The sequence below is a fragment of the Drosophila guanche genome, unplaced genomic scaffold, assembly GCF_900245975.1.
Source record: "Drosophila guanche unplaced genomic scaffold, DGUA_6, whole genome shotgun sequence".
Taxonomy (NCBI): domain Eukaryota; kingdom Metazoa; phylum Arthropoda; class Insecta; order Diptera; family Drosophilidae; genus Drosophila; species Drosophila guanche.
Window position 1 is genome coordinate 779506 of NW_022995756.1, and position 16184 is coordinate 795689.

The following is a 16184-nucleotide window of genomic DNA, read 5'->3' on the forward strand; positions in this document are numbered from 1 at the left end:
CGTCTGTCCGTCTTGTTTGTCGGCTAGTTCTCAGAGACTATAAGAGCTAGAGCCACAAAATGTTGGCTCCAGACTGCAGTATGCTCACACTGAAACCAGTGTATTTCAAAAATGAGTCCCGCTCCCTTCCGCCCATGGAAAAAGGGCGAAAACCTCCCAAACCTACAAATTTAAAGATAAAAGAAACCTAAAAACGCCAATTGGGATCCGATTGGATCATTATTATAGACACAATGAAGCTATTAATTTGCAGTCCACCCCGTCCCGCAGCTTATATTTGTTTTTTTCACATTCTCTCATTCACACTCTGCTTCGCGTAGTGTGCGGCCTCTGCAGTGGATTTGCAGTGTGTGGCTGTAAGGAAGGGGGGCGAGCAAAAGGAGCGTGTTGGCGTAAGTAGTGTTGTTGATGTAGATGACAGATGAAGGAAAAATGTAAAATTTTACAAAACACCGCTAAGGTGCAGATGTAGTACTGAGTGCCGGGTATAAAAGTTGTGACACGTAAGAAGCGTCTCACACGTCCCTTCTCGTTTTATTTAATTGTGGAGTTTACATACTCAAGCTTGTGCACACCGGTGAATCAGTCTGCTGAAAAGCTTATAAACATATGTGTGTAGTACATACTTACATATATATTAGCATATATGTATGTACATATACTGCGGTTTCGCTCGTATATTGTATCTTCGTAACTCCACACTACCATGGAAGTAAAGTTGAAGGCGTACTCTTATTTAAAGTGGTGTGCCTTATAGGCATTGTCCCTTCGACGGTAGTCGACTGGGATCTTTACAATTATCACATTAGAGTTTTTGTTGCGCTCTAGCCCAAGTCCCGGTTATGGCAGGGACCATCTTAGCGACTTTGATCATTTAATCGTAAGCTGCGCTATAATAATCGGGACAATACTTTAAGGGTTTGTAAAGTATGGGACTTTGACGGTTTTATACCCTAGAGTACGACAGAAGCGTGATTTGGTGGAAAAGAAGGTTGAAATTTTAATCAATTGTATATTTGTTGCATTTTTCCTCCAATGTCCTCAAGTAGTACTAGATAAAATAATTCAAATCACAATGCATACAGAAGTTGATTTTTTCAAGTGTACCAATGAGGGAATGGCTGGCCTGTTTCCCAAATGAAAGTTGCTGAGCTTTAGGTTTAGGTGGTAAAATGTGCTCAAACTTTCCGTTATGTTTATGAGAAAGCTTAGACGAGCTTCACAGTTTAAATGTAAGTCGAACAGACAAGAAAAGCTTTTATGTTATCCTGTTAGCCAGAGGAAGGTCAAACATAGAAATAGCAGATGTGGAGGCACTTATGGTAACACAAGCTCATAAAGGAGTCCTTTGTGTTTATTTGGATGTGGATTTAGCACAAGAAGTATTATAATATACTCGCAGAGGGAAACTTTAAGAGCAACTTAAATTTTCTATCTCCGGTCAGCACGAATTTGGACAATAAAGTACGAAGAAGTAAAAGTATCAGGAGTAGGGGGTATGACAGAAGAATAACCGTTTACCAACTTTATATTACCTTTAAATTTTTCCAAATCCAATCAGAGTGACATAGAGTGAAAATTATTGGGTACAATTTACTTTGCAAGTAGTTTCTTTAGCTGTGAGTACTGAGCTCAAAACTCGATTAAATGTCACTCCTAATCTTAATTTAGTTTTATTTTCTTTGAACTCAACATGTGAGAGCATCGATAGATTCATAGTTAAATCGCTTTTTTCGACATTTTGGAATAGAGTTCTGTGTATTCAAAGATACAATATCCCCCATTTACACGTGTCTTCGGTTGCCTTGGATAATATTTATGGGATTGGGTGGCGCCGTGCGTTCCATGGTGACAATGACTCTGCTCACGTGCTGCAAACACAGACAGAGGGAAAATTCCGCATAGCACTTCGTCGCAGCCCTGCTCCGACATCCGAGTGGTATGAGTCGCCAGCTACAGCAATGACACCGCTCTTATTGACTACGCACATGTTTATGTACATATGGAATGGGATAGCTTCTTCCTCTCGGAACAGAACTTCCCTCGAATCCATATCGCTTGAAATTCTAGGTTCGCTTCGTTTTCAAATTATTCAAAGGCACCAGGTAGCCCTGGAGGGAGGCGGTCGGTCGGTCGCTCACTGGAAATAAGTGTCATGAAAACAAATATTCCGGGAAGCGAAATACTAGGAGGGTCCATAAAATCAATCACTGATCTGAGTGTGAGCGCAGGAAGTGGAGTGCACCCCAAAGGCGGGAACATCAGACAAACCAAACACTAGGCCATGAGGAATGTCTCCAGCAATTAGGGACGGTCTATAGACTTTGGCAGATGGTGTGTTCTTTTGTAGGCATAAATCAACGCAAACAGACTGGTAAAACTCCGCATCACATTAAAATGTAGACAATAGTTTAGGTAATTTCCATTTGATTCCATTAACCTAAACTCGTGTTGCTTCAACACAACAATTGGGAACTGCCAACAGTTTGAGGCAGGTTTAACAAAGGCGCACAACTCGATTATTGTGTTGTTAATTTGTTTAGAGCTGTAACTTATAGGATTAACTACCATTCAAAGACAAAGGATCGGAATCAGTAATCTGCAGCCCGAAGCGCCTATAAACCTACAAATGTACATGTGTATTTTCCAACCTCCCGACAGAGACAGAAAATGGATTTGTTATTAGGCAGGTGATTAGAGTAAATATATCAAGGCAAAGCAGTCAGACCGCCCATTGTAAGGGCCAGGCCGTTTGCAACGTGTCTAAAACCAGCAATCAATTGTTGCACCATCCGAGAACAAAGCGGACAACTCCTGACAATGTGGCGTAATATGACAAACGACAGCACACACAGTGATTACTTACTACCCCAACAACCTCCACCAAAAGAACCAGCAGGAGGGGACAGGGAGCATATGAGCGTTGACACGTTTAATGGGAATTCAAACAATTGAGAACGCTTCGTAGCCCTTCCGACTATTCGATACCTGTTTCTCGGATTTGTTTCTTAACTAGCCTACCAGCTATGTATTCGACAGGAAATGTCGTTCTACTTAATGGAAACTTGGCTTCCTTATTATATCTTTTATTTGATTTATGAAAAGTAGCGGATAAGAAGGAAATGTGAAGGTGTATTCAAATAAAATAGCCATCAAATACTTGAGGTTAACGATACAAATTTGCTTGCTTTCTGGTTTATCTACAAATATATATTTGTATATCCAAATGTCCATACATATATTGTACAATTCTGATCAAGAGGCACACTATTCCCTTACAGTTGTGGTACTCTTTCGACTTTGGCGGCAAGAACGGAACTTTAAGTTTGACAACCTCATCAGCTTAGTTGCCGCCGCACACACCCTCGAAAACAACTTGAAAGTGAATCGCGCTCAGTGCTGATGTCGTCTACGGAAGGGTGGTGAAGGCGGGGCGACATACTCGTAAGTAAATTATGCAAATTCCTAGGGCCGAATGCCTACTTGGCAGTTTACATTTGTAATGTGAACGCTGCAAACGAACCAGAAATCGGAGAAGGACGGCAAGGAGACAGCCAAGTGACAGGGGGAGTCAGCCAGGGGCAGTGGACTAAGAGCGGCTGGGCAGACAAAAAAGACAGACAGACGGACACGCAGACACTGTGAGTGGCAGCCGCAACACTGATTGCTCCCAACGATGCCACTAATATATTCAAAAGTTGCCATTTACGAGTGTGCAGAGAAACATATTCTCCAGTCGGGAGTCGGGAGGGTTCATTTATGGCAACAATGATAAAAATGCAAACAAAACCCCAATTTAGTAAAACACTTGACAGATGTTTGATTCTCTTTCTGTTAACATTGCATTACAGCAAAAGCAACAGAAACAGCAACAGCAACCAGCAAACAGTGGCACCGCTAGGCCAGGTCCCAGCATAACACAATATACATAGGTCTGTGCCTGCATTTAAATGCGGACATCCACTCTCCCAATATCACTCGCCGCACCGCACCAAAGTCCCAGAGGGATGGAAATCTCGAAACAGCCTTTGTAGTACGGCTTCAAAAAATCTCGCCACTCGTAGAATCAGGGACACCCGAACAAGTGCACACGTACATACATACAGTTCGTTCGCCAGTTTCGTTGCCCACGCTCTTTTAGATAGAAAGACTGGCCCCCAAAGTCCACACGAGGAGCAGCAGTCGTCGGACGCCTGTGGGCCCCGGCGTGGAAGTTAAATTGATTTGAGCGCTTTGTTATCGCTCTGACAGAATTATGATGCGATAATGCTCCTAATGACCTGTTTTCGTTGTCAACTTGGTCTAAAAATAAACTATACTGTGAAATTTAATTAAGGCAGCCTAGCCGGAACGGCAAAAGCGGAAAATCATGTTGGTCAAGCGATAAATCCAATTTAACACCAGTGGGAAAAACTGAACCCTTAGGCGGGGCTCCAGTTCCTGCCAGCCCAAGCATTTTGCACGTTCCTACGGCTATGTTTGTATATGTATGTATGTATTTATGTACAGATACTCGTACCCATAAGCATATGAGGGACACACAAAGCCTTACATACATACATAAATATGTATGTTTGTGTGTAATATGTACATACATACATCAAGTTTTGAGCCGAAAGGTTGAATTCGAGTGGTGTCGCCCTGGGGTTGCATTCCCATTCACAGTGGCTATCCATGAGGGAGCAGATTCGTTGGATGCAAAGAATTAACTAGAGCATTAGTCGATCTGGGAGATATATGAACATAGGTACATACATATGTACATATTTAGGCCTCCCTTCAGAATGCGGGTATTGCATAAATAAATAGGGGAAAACGAATTTACATCCATATGGACATTCATATGTACATATGTATGTATGTACATATTGCCGAAAAACCCACATTCATATACCATTTCTTATGAGTACATACATACGTGTTCTCTTCTGTGTTAAGAGAAAAATTATTCATTCAATTTGGATTATTGTATTTCTGATTCATATATATTAGTTACTTCCAACCATAATCACAGGGAAGAGATGCCAGCAGAAGTTTCTGTTACTTTCTTGAATTACCTTTAGAGTCAAAAAGTTGTTCGACTGCTCATTCCAATGTCAGAATCCAGATTCTTCTTTTAATGGTTGTGCATTGCGAAAATTTGACCAATATTTGAATACCCCCTGTTGGGTTGTAAATGGACAAACTCTAGCGATTACTTTCCGGTAAGTTTTCCTACGCTTCTTATGGTCTGCTAGCTGGTGCCTAGGACTGCTTCATGGGGACAGTGTCATGTTTTATGGTTATTTCAGACATGTGCTCAGTCTTCAGCCGGCTGACATAAAATACGAAAATTAGGCATTTGCTTCCTGCCCGAGAGCCACAGCGACACAGCGACGGACGGGAGACGACGAGATATTGTTCTAGCGCCATATTTAAATGCAGAAGGCTATTATACGCAATTTATTCGTTACATGCTCCTAATGACTGAGTGAACATCCAGACCAGAGGCACAAACATGTCCTCACACTTATAGTGCACACCCGCCATGGTACATACATACAAACATATGTATGTACATACCTATGTACATAGTTCATGGGCGAGGAGGAGTACTCGTGGTACACAAGCATCCGCCACTTTCGCTGCGTGACGTAAGCCCCTTGGGTCCCATCGTGGCTGCGGCAACGTGTTCCCAGGCTGGGAGTGGGCTCCTGCTGAAGTCAGACTATAATGAAGAGCAGAAGATGTTATGCGACACAAGTACCCCTGTCCCCTTATTGCGGGGCCCAGCTGGGGATTATTCTTCTCCAGGCAGAATGATTATAATACACAGATCCCTCTCTAACGAATCACCTACATGGCTATCACGGCAGGAAAATACAGCATACCCTAGACGCTGATTTTCCGATCCTGATACTGATTTTGTAAGCATTCTGTGACTTTCAGATAAATGTAGAATTAATGGACACAGGAAATAGGAGCTGCACCGGCATGCCAATTTCTGATAGGAGTGCAGTGTTTCTGTCGAAAATATTGCTTCAAAATGTTGAATACAACATTTTTCCTTTTAAATATGCGCATGGTGCACTTCTCTGGTGAAACATTTGAATGAATGCATTTTCCAGCCAAAAACTTTCATTTGAAAAAGCAAATTATGTAAGTAAATTACAATAGTTGTGTACCTAGTGCAATTTCTTTTGAATCCCTAAACTCACCTCCACTGTCCACACAACTCCGACAGCACAGACGAAACGAGACCAGCGCGAACCAAACCACATCGAAACCAATCTGTTCCGTCAATGTGCAACCGCATTTGCTGGGGCGACAAAGAGACCGCACTGCACTCCCTGTCCCCCGCAGTCAGTTGGGCATTGCACCACACACCCGAAGTACTCGTATAGACACCTTGGGTTACTTAGAGGCGGCGACGGGACAGCGACGCCGTGGCGTCATCCAGAGACAGAAAACTAACCGCAGCCGCACGTGTGGCAAGCCAGGAAATGGATGTGGAAGTGGTAGTGGAAGGTTTGTCGCACGAGACGCAAGGGGCCACAACGAAAAGAGGATATGCCGAAAAGACGCACGACACTCCGTCGAGGCAAAGAACAGGATATAAGGAGTGTCGGCAAGCCTTCGCCTGGGGTTCAGCCTAAGTATACTAAAAGTGCTCACTCCTTTGTGTAGGGATATTTTTGTGTGAGTCTGACATCCATACAAACTTACATGTTCCTCCTATACGTACATACATACGTACATAAAATCATATGAGCAGTTTCTTTTAGTTCGTAAGGTTTGTTGTTCTGAAAGATAAACTACCCGACATGTCTCAGCCTCAAGGTGGATCACGGTTGCTCAAGTGACGCCCCATCAACAGGCGTCAGAGCAGATAAAAACAAAAGACGCTGCTACAGTTGACAACCGGACTCAAAAATACCCTGTACTCTGGTCTTAAAACTGTTCATAAATAGTTTTTTAAATGGTTTCTTGTGGTTTAATTTAATCCCGACTACTATCGATGGAGAGGTGCATAATACCTAAATACCTAAATACCTAAATACTTTTGTCTGTTACAAGTGTACATACTTAAGTACATATGTACATGCATAGATGTATATATGAATATATATATTTGAATGAGCACACTAGACTCTTGTTCTGCACGGGCACTGGGTGTAGTAATCAAAATGGGAAAAACACAGGCGGTATGGAGCTCGAATTAGGGAGCATTATGGCGGCTTCTGCACGGCCAACCTCCAGCATCCGTGTCGATGCGTGGTCGACCCTGCAGGCATTTTCCGCTATGTCGATCGTCAGGACTCGTGTATTCGTGTGCACATATACATATGTACACACATATGTATGTATATGGAACGCCATCAAAATGTGTTTGAGCAGGCCTCAGTGTAATTTATTTTTGGCGCACTTGTGCAGAGATAACGAGAGACTGGAAGCCAACTCCTGCAGCTCCTGCCGCACTGCTCCCATGCTTACCGCGTGGCGCATGGACTCTGTACCCTGTAGCTATCGGCGGGGCTTGTGTGTTTGCGTTAACATGCGCTGGTATTGAGTGTGTTCCACATGAGTGGATTTGCCGAGATTCGCGATGGCTTACAGCGTGTTAAGTGTTTAACCTGGATCAAAGCGAAATCACTTGCAGCGGAATTGAAGCGCTTCTCTTCACATCGTCAGCCGCAAGTCCAGAGCAAACGATGTCAACGAGTCACAATGTCAATGTCATAATCATAACCAATTTACGAGACACATGTGGGGGGTACCAGTATACGAGTACATTGCGGTTTTTATACAGATAAACAGACATAAAAAGGGTACAGGAAGGATACATGCATAGCTATGCATAGGTAGGACGGCTGACGGGCTTCGGCCCGTTGTGCCTCATGAGCAGGATATAAATAGAAATACCATTTACATATCTTTGGAAGTAGTGACTTTGTCGATAAAATAGTAGAGATACATATATATTCTTGTCAACTTTTGAAATGCAGATAAAGAATTCTTGTAAAAACAGATTAATTCCACTGTAGAAAATAGTGTTCTGGGGGCGTGAGACGTACAGTTGTTGCGAAAATAATAGCACCGCGTGGTTCAACGGTCTTTATTGTTTCAAAAAATGGGTTCTATACAACATTTTTTTGCAATTTGAAGTAATATAAAGTAGGTTGAGATGTCTTCTATGTGAGAGAAGTGTCCTTACTCTCACAATTTTGGAGGCTCTCAATAATTTAGGCAATTTTTCGAAAAATAAGCGAAATTGAACGGCAACAAAAATAGCACCAAAATTTGTATTTTAAATAAACTTATACTTTTCCGAGCTTTTTGATATTTTATGTTTTTAATTGATATAATAATCGGCCGTTTGTAAACAGACAGTTACAAAATATTAGTTTTTATGAGTCGTCAAAAGCACTTTAGGGAAAAAAAGGCCGAATTATTAAAACTTTAACTCCAAATGAAGAAAGCTATCCTTATGTGAGGAAAATAGTAGCTTCCTCATCGAAAATAATTCGTTTTGCTTTAAAACATGTATCCAACAAGAAGCTCGTGAAAGAATGTCCACAATATCCACATTTCGGTTGCAAATGTTGGTTCCTGAGAGCAAGAGGGGTCCTTTTAAGCCGGTCACAGAGCTTAATAAAAAGGGTCTTAAAAAATGTCAAAAGATAAGCAAAGCTAGATTTAGCTTAAAAGAATATAAACTAAGTTTTCGAAGTCTGAAAAAAAAACCAGTGTAGCAAAGACACCACAGGCAAAGTAAATACAAGGTAGAAACGAGAAGGGACGTGTGAGACGCTTCTTACGCGTCACAACTTTTATACCCGGCACTCAGTACTACATCTGCACCTTAGCGGTGTTTTGTCAAATTTTAAATTGTTTCTTCATCTGTCATCTACATCACAACACTTCTCACACCAACACACTTCATAAGCTCGCCGGCCTTCCCTACACCCACACACTGCAGACTCGCGGCAGAGGCAAAGGCATCGCCCGCACAAAAAAAGAAAAAAACAAAAATAAGCTGCGGGACGGGGTGGGTTAAAAGTCGGCAGAGGCAGTGGCAGGGGGACGGCAGAGGCATGGGCCGAGGGAAGCAGAAGCAGAAGCAGAGAGTGAATGAGAGAATGTGAAAAGAACAACAAAAGCTGCCGGACAGGGTGGGTTTGGCCAATGCAAATTAATTTCTTCATTCTGGCTATAATAATGATCCAATCGGATCGCAATTTGGTGATCTGATAGATAGGGACATTCCCTACGGAATGGCGTTTTTAGTTTTCTTTTATCTTTAAAATTGTAGATTTGGGATGTTTTCGCCCTTTTTTGGGGGCGGAAGGGGGCGTGGCTCAGTGTGAGCATGCAGAAGTCTGGATGCAAAATTTGGTGGCTCTAGCTTTTATGGTCTCTGAGATCCAGGCGCTCAACAAGACGGACGGACAGACGGACAGACGGAAGGACAGACAGACATGGCTCAATCGACTCGGCTATTGATGCTGATCAAGAATATATACTTTATGGGGTCGGAAACGTTTCCTTCTGGATGTTACATACATTCACTTTGTGCACAAATACAATATACCCTATTTACTCTTCGAGTACCGGGTATAAAAACACTGGAGTTCGCCCAAATATATATGGATATACATCCTGTGATCCGGAGAAAGCCAACAATTTTTTTTTGTTTCCAAAACTTTAGATCTTATGTAAAACGACTACCAAATGAAAAACACAACCCTTTGACACATATTAATATCTAATAATCATGCTGAGACAAGAATCATGGTAAGTGCATGCTGTAATGAGTCTTAGTGATTTGACGTACTTGTCATTAATTGTCTTTATTGTAAAATCGAACTTACATTTATATCAAAATAAAGAGGGCGAGATGCCCCATGCAGGTGTCACATTAGCGTGGTAATCCAACACTCCGAATTACACGTCGCTGGTCAATATGCTGACGTTATAATTCGGGTTGCGGCACTTGTTAGGTTGCTACTTGTTGCTAGATGGATCGTCTTTCGCGGAAGCGGTAGCGTCCGCGGTTGTATTGCTTTGATTTGCAATTTGCAGGTGTCATCTTGGCGATGTAATTGCTTATATGATTATGTATCAATTTGCCGTTAGGGGTGGCGCCAAATTAGGTTAAGCTAAACACTCTGCAAGAGTACAGTACAATGACATTCGTATTATAGGGGTGGTAAAGTACCCGTGCTGGAATCGATGATGAATTTTGTAAATTTTGTTTAAATTTGAAGTTTTGTTAGCCATCAAAGCATACCATCTCTCTCGGATAAGTTGAATTAAGCCTCAAAGTTGATATAATAGTTTTAAAAACCTTCATTAGAGCCATTGTTTTAACAAAATAACTCAAAGAAAACAATTATTTTCATGGCAGCTGTATGTATACCTATAGTTTGTTTGTATCTGTATACATGCATACATAGTTGGAATTCGGAAAGGAGTAAATCTTCCTATCATTAAAAATGACTTACCAATTATAATCCTCATATAAACTCGTATAAGTCCATGGACTTCTTACACAGATGGGCTTAAATTCAATTAGTAATTTCTTAAAGCACTTGAACAATTAATTAAAACTCATAATAGAATACATTATCCATTACTTTAATTTAAATCGAGGCAAGCTAGCGAATGAATGTTAAGAGTACTCTACTACGCCAACGAGCCAGTGTTTTGCGTACCCTTCTCGGAATTATGTTCTTGGAATGTGCATTTGCTCATTCGTACCGATTCATAATTTATTGACCCCACAATTAAATGTATATAATATATATAAAAAATACCAGTAATATCAAAATTTATATATATGTACATATACATACATATATAGAAGTAACCACGTAACGTATGAGCAACACCCATACGTTCTAATTAGCACGCAACCAGTTGGGATTATTCTTGAATTATGGATTGTAGCTGGTTAAGTGTACACATGTCTATGTAAGTGTACCTTGAGCTTCAACATATTTTTTCCGCACCAAGTACAAATTCGGCGAACGCTAAGCCGTCGGGTAAGAATGATTTGTTTGTCGAGGGTGTCAATCAGCAAGTGGAATCTTTCCTTCCGGCATCTCATCTGTCTGGGGCTCACAACCGTTTTTGATTGCGACACCGCTGATTTGAGCCCCCAGCCCCACCGTTATTCATCATACAGTCACTCCCTTCCAAAAGGGAACTCCGTTTCCTGCCTCAAGTATATTTGGCTACCATTATTCGCTGTGTACTCTGCACGCTTATCGGCTAGGGTAGAATGTTCTGTCCATCCTTGATCCAAAGTACAGCTTTAACTTGTACCACGCGCTTTCTCCCGTACTCCCTTGGCGGGTATTTGTAACATCGTCACCCCAGTCATCGGCATTACCCAAGTACTGAATAACTGAAGTGACATGAGCCGCGTGGCTGGGGGGGTGCGCTGACTGGGGCATTCGTTAAGGGCATTCGAAGAAGGCTGAAATGTTTCAAGCACGTGTCTGTGATTGCAGGCGCCTGGTTAAACAGCATCTGTACAGTACAACTCAGAGAGTAGCAGTGCCACAAATGTACATTCAGACTAACAAACATACTTGTTTGCAAGAGGACGGAGTATTCCTGCAAGGGCGACAAAGGTTCGGCCTGCCTGTGGTCTCTGGCTTGTCACGCCGCACTTTCACCGACACTTTCACTGGCAGGCCACAGGGGCGGTCACGTCACTTGTACTCCAGGCCACAGCTGGCATCTGGCCACCAAGCGAGACTGAAAATTTATGGCACGCATTTGGCTGTGTGCTCGATTTGATTAATGTTGTGACAATTTTACAAGTGTCGTCCTACCAGCGGTCTATGCGGCTCATGCTCGAGTGGGGGGATTTATCATTTTCCCAATGACCACCCGAGTGTACACCATGCTAAATCTATGTGATAGGAGAGCCCGCTCAAGCGATTTTCGTATGGGAGCATACAAACCCTAGTCAAAGTTCCTTCCATTGATTCACCTCCTACATCTCGTGAGGACTCCTGGGAATTTTGTAGAGGAATGATTGAGGCGTTTGCCTAATCCATTTGTCAGAGATGCTAATTGTCGCTAGTGTGCTGTGTGTGTTGCGTCTGAAGGATTGGCAAAGGGCTTCCGGCACAGTTGGGTCCTGTTGGAGTGAGGCATAAGAAAGCACGCTCTCTGCCGCACAAATGGCTTTATTGTGACGTTTCATTTTTACGCCCAGTGCCTGCAGATGGTCGTGATTAATTGTCGCCGAGCTGTCGGACTGACGACTCGGATAAAGAGTTGCGCGCCTGATTTCGCCAGCCAGTGACAGCAGACAACAAGTCGAAAATGGCATGGCCACGCCCATTGCCATGCAATGTGCTTTCCATGTGTAAAATTCTACGCTGGAAACTTGTTGTTGCTGCCACTTTGGGCCGCGTCCTTTGGGCCTGATCTCTCGCGGCATGTCAGCGATAATCAGTTCGCAAAGTTTCAGCAGCGAACCCAACCGCAATTTCCGCTCCACCAAGATAAAAGACTCTAACGAAAACGACAGCCACAGCAACAGCAACATCAACAGAAACAGTTTCAGAAACAGTGACAGCAAAAGCTCCCACTGCCAGTGAATTTTGAGTGTGTGGCCCACGTGCGGCAGCTTACATGGCATAATTTATCTGGAATCAATATTTAAATAGAGGCCTGCCATTCAATATGCATCTGTGTCCAATTGAAATCGACGCTCCCATTTGCCCATTAGGGTGCAGCTTGATGGCACAGCCAGCTGCTCAACCAGGCCGTGGCAGAGAGTGTAACGGACAGATTTACATGGTTCCGCTGCAGCCACTCCCCCGAATCCTGCGGTGGCTGTGCATTTATTAGGTATGCATCAATCAAACCAGGACTTTCGATTGCAATTAAAATTCAAACACAAACCAAACGGCAGCCATGGCAAGTCATGAAACCGCAAGTGGCTTTTCGCTCGTTTTCCGGATGGGATAACTTCAATCAGGCAAACATTGTCGAAATCGATTCATTCGATGTCTCGGCGGTGGGTATGGGTATGGATACCCCACTCCGCATGCAGTATATAGTACAACCGGAATGGGGAACTCCATGCCTTCATAGAGGCAGGACCCACATCCTCTTCAGTGCATGCATGTTTCAGTGTGTTAACCTTTAACCGGTCGACCTGTGGTTGCCTTTGGTCTCCCGCTCCTCCCGACCTTCTCTGTATGCGATATCTTATGTCTGTATGTATTTATCTTCGTTTTATGCAAATGCCCCTGACTGTTCATTGTCATGGAATCTGGTGCTTAAGCATGATTTCATTTCATCTTGACCATTTTTTTCTGTTCTCATACCAAAAGCAAGTACATACGTACGACTCTGAGCCGAGTAGAGTTTCTCCACCCTGCACTACTTGAAGCACACAAATAGTCGTATGTACAAGAAACTGTCTGATCCTCGATAACGTACTTGTGCCACACTCCTAAGCAGTACTTGGAATTACAGAGCATTGAGCATTACATCACTTGAAGAATCCTGGTTGGATTTCAGCATGTGGAAAGTGTTTCAAATTGGTTACTGCTATAAATGGCATCTCAATCTCATTTTATGCTGCTTTAATCTACATGGTTATTCATTTTATGAATTCGCAAACTGATTTTAAAGTTTTAGTCATCAATATGGAACCAACTAGATAGCACATTTCAAATCAGTAAAAAATGCCGTGGTAACGTTCTAAAAGCTGATTTTGCCGGGTGAAAGTCAGATCACAGCCCTCACTCAAAGAAATAGTGATTAGGTTTTAATATTTATATGGCATCAATATGGAGGACTATTCAGGACTTAAACATCAAAAGCGGATCCAGTGTTGATATTTTTGAAATTTTTCGGTATGTGAAGTTTAATCATTATCAATTTAAATCACAGAAAATTTGTGAAATGTTGAAAGACCCCACTTTGTTAATTAGTAGCGAAATGTTCACCTACTTGGACTATTATATGAACATTCCTCCTAATATTCATATGCATACATAGTACATTTGTATATGCATACGCAATTGTGTGAGCAAATACACGGCAAGCACTTTCCCAAAACAAAAAGCGGTCGTAAGTTCTTGTCCACACTTAGCTGATGTCAATAGTTACATAAATTAGATTCAAATTAGGTCTTCAGAGCAGCAATTTTGGCATTAAAGAGTGAACGAAAACGCGCTGGCAGCCCATGGCCCATGTGTTGCGCACTCGCGTATCGTATGCATTCCATTATAAGAGAACTACACGCTCTCCCATATTACTTGTAAGTGCATGCAATTGGGACGCCGTTGCAAGTGAAATTATATCCCTCACTAAAAAGTTATTGCAACTAATTTTACTCAAAATACATATGCAACGACATGAATTACATTCAACAGTATGCAAAAAATAATTGACTAAGAAATAACCAAATAACCAAAGAATATTTGAAATAAAGTAATAGCAATAAAAAACACACTCGTACAGAAAACAATGATAAAATATTAAAAAAAATAATGAACACAAATTCTAAAAATAAAAAATATTCAAAATATACCAGTGGAAACACGAAGTGCACACGAACAATAGATACGAGAGAGCAGCTGACTTATACGCGGAAAGAGAGAGAGAGCGGAAAGAGAGAGAGAGAGAGAGAGAGGGAGAGAATGAGCGATGAAAAGCGCAGCTGCAGGAAACTAGAAGTAAATGAACATGAACAAACATTTTCCGACACTCTGTCGGGCCCAGTGGATACGTTAACATCGCAGCCGCGGAGTCGAGTCGAGTTGAGTAGGAAAACTGACGGCAGAATTGCTCGCTTGTGTGTTCGGGGTCGACTCTCAATCCCCCAGCGTTCGGTCGACTTGTGAGTTCCTGTGTTCGCTAAGTTCCTGTGCTTTTGTCTCTTGCGTCTCTCTGTCAGTCTCCGTCGGTGGCCATCGCCGTCGGCGTGACATCAGCATCACCACAAATGCTGTTGACACTTTGGAAGGCCAAAACCGCGTCAAGAGGCGCCTCCCTTTCGCTCGAAATTGAAAAACTAGAGCACTGAAGCCGTCCGTGGAACTTCCAATGATCGCGCAGCGGCGTCTTTGTCTCGTTGACTGCGCTCGTTTCCGTTTCAGTTTCGGTTTCTGTTCCAGTGTCAGTTCCAGGCTCCGACTGCCTACGCTACCGTTATCCGCGTATTCTGTGCAATGCACATAAATTTACAACTCGGCCAGCGGCAACGTGCTAATTAGAATACGTTAATTTTCCTGCCTGCTCGGCAGTACGTGTGTGCATCTGTGTGCCTTAACGGTGGGGCGACGAGTGTAGCTTGTGAAATTGGCCAAAAATTGAGCGCTGGCTGTGCAAATATTTGCCCGCGCCGAGCGCCCAGCGCCATGCCATCGAAAGCCAAAGCCGACCAAATGAAAGCAACAAAAGCAATTATGCAAATATTGCAAAAATAACGGCAACAGTGTGTTCGAGTGCGAGGAGGGTCCGGTCCCGTCCCTTCCCTTCCCGTACCGGTCTGTGTCCGCGAATGTGGTTCGCCCGTTGCCAACTCGAATTCATTAGCATAAACAGAGGCGGTGCTTGGCTCTGGCTCTGGCTTCGGACCAAAGCCTGGTTCTGTTCTAATATTTTTATTCCTGTTCCTGGTCAATACACACATACTGTTGTACATGCATACATACATACATACATATGTACATACATATGTATATATCTACATATGTGCATACTATATACATATATTCCATACGGCATCCCTCTGCGTGTGGAGTAGGGGGCGCACAATTAGCGGCAAAGTCCACAAAATCGACTAATCAAACAAATAGACGCACGGATGGCGCAGAACTCAAATTAAATTGGGGGCATTTTTTTCACGCCTCTGCTGCCGGCGACTGCCAGGATGGCGCCTGCGTTGCTCTGCCCGTTCTTTATCGCTTGGTGTGGGGTTGGGCCTTGACTTGGGGTGGGATGGCTGCGGAACGGGGTCTGGCCTGGTCTGGCCGCAGCATTCGCAATATACGCCTAATCTATTTTCATCGCTTGACTTACTTTAATCTAGATGCTGCCCTCGGAGAAGCACTATATTGGGGCAGCATAGCTAGCAAAGTCAGCTGGATGTGAGAGATACAGAGGGCCTCCCTCCGTCGTCCCTGCCTCCGACCGCTAAGCACATTGCAGTCAGTCCTGGTCGA

The 16184-nt window shown here is 43.0% G+C and overlaps 1 protein-coding gene across 3 annotated transcripts in view; it reads left to right on the top strand.

Moving 5' to 3' along the window:
• Positions 1-14721: 14721 nt before the first annotated feature.
• Positions 14722-16184, top strand: part of LOC117590144 (protein eva-1 homolog C-like) — a 28474-nt gene continuing 27011 nt past the window's right edge. For all 3 annotated transcript variants that reach the window (XM_034282517.1, XM_034282518.1, XM_034282519.1), the window contains exon 1: positions 14722-14857. The gene's annotated coding sequence lies outside the window, so the exon portion shown is untranslated. The remainder of the gene's footprint in view (positions 14858-16184) is intronic.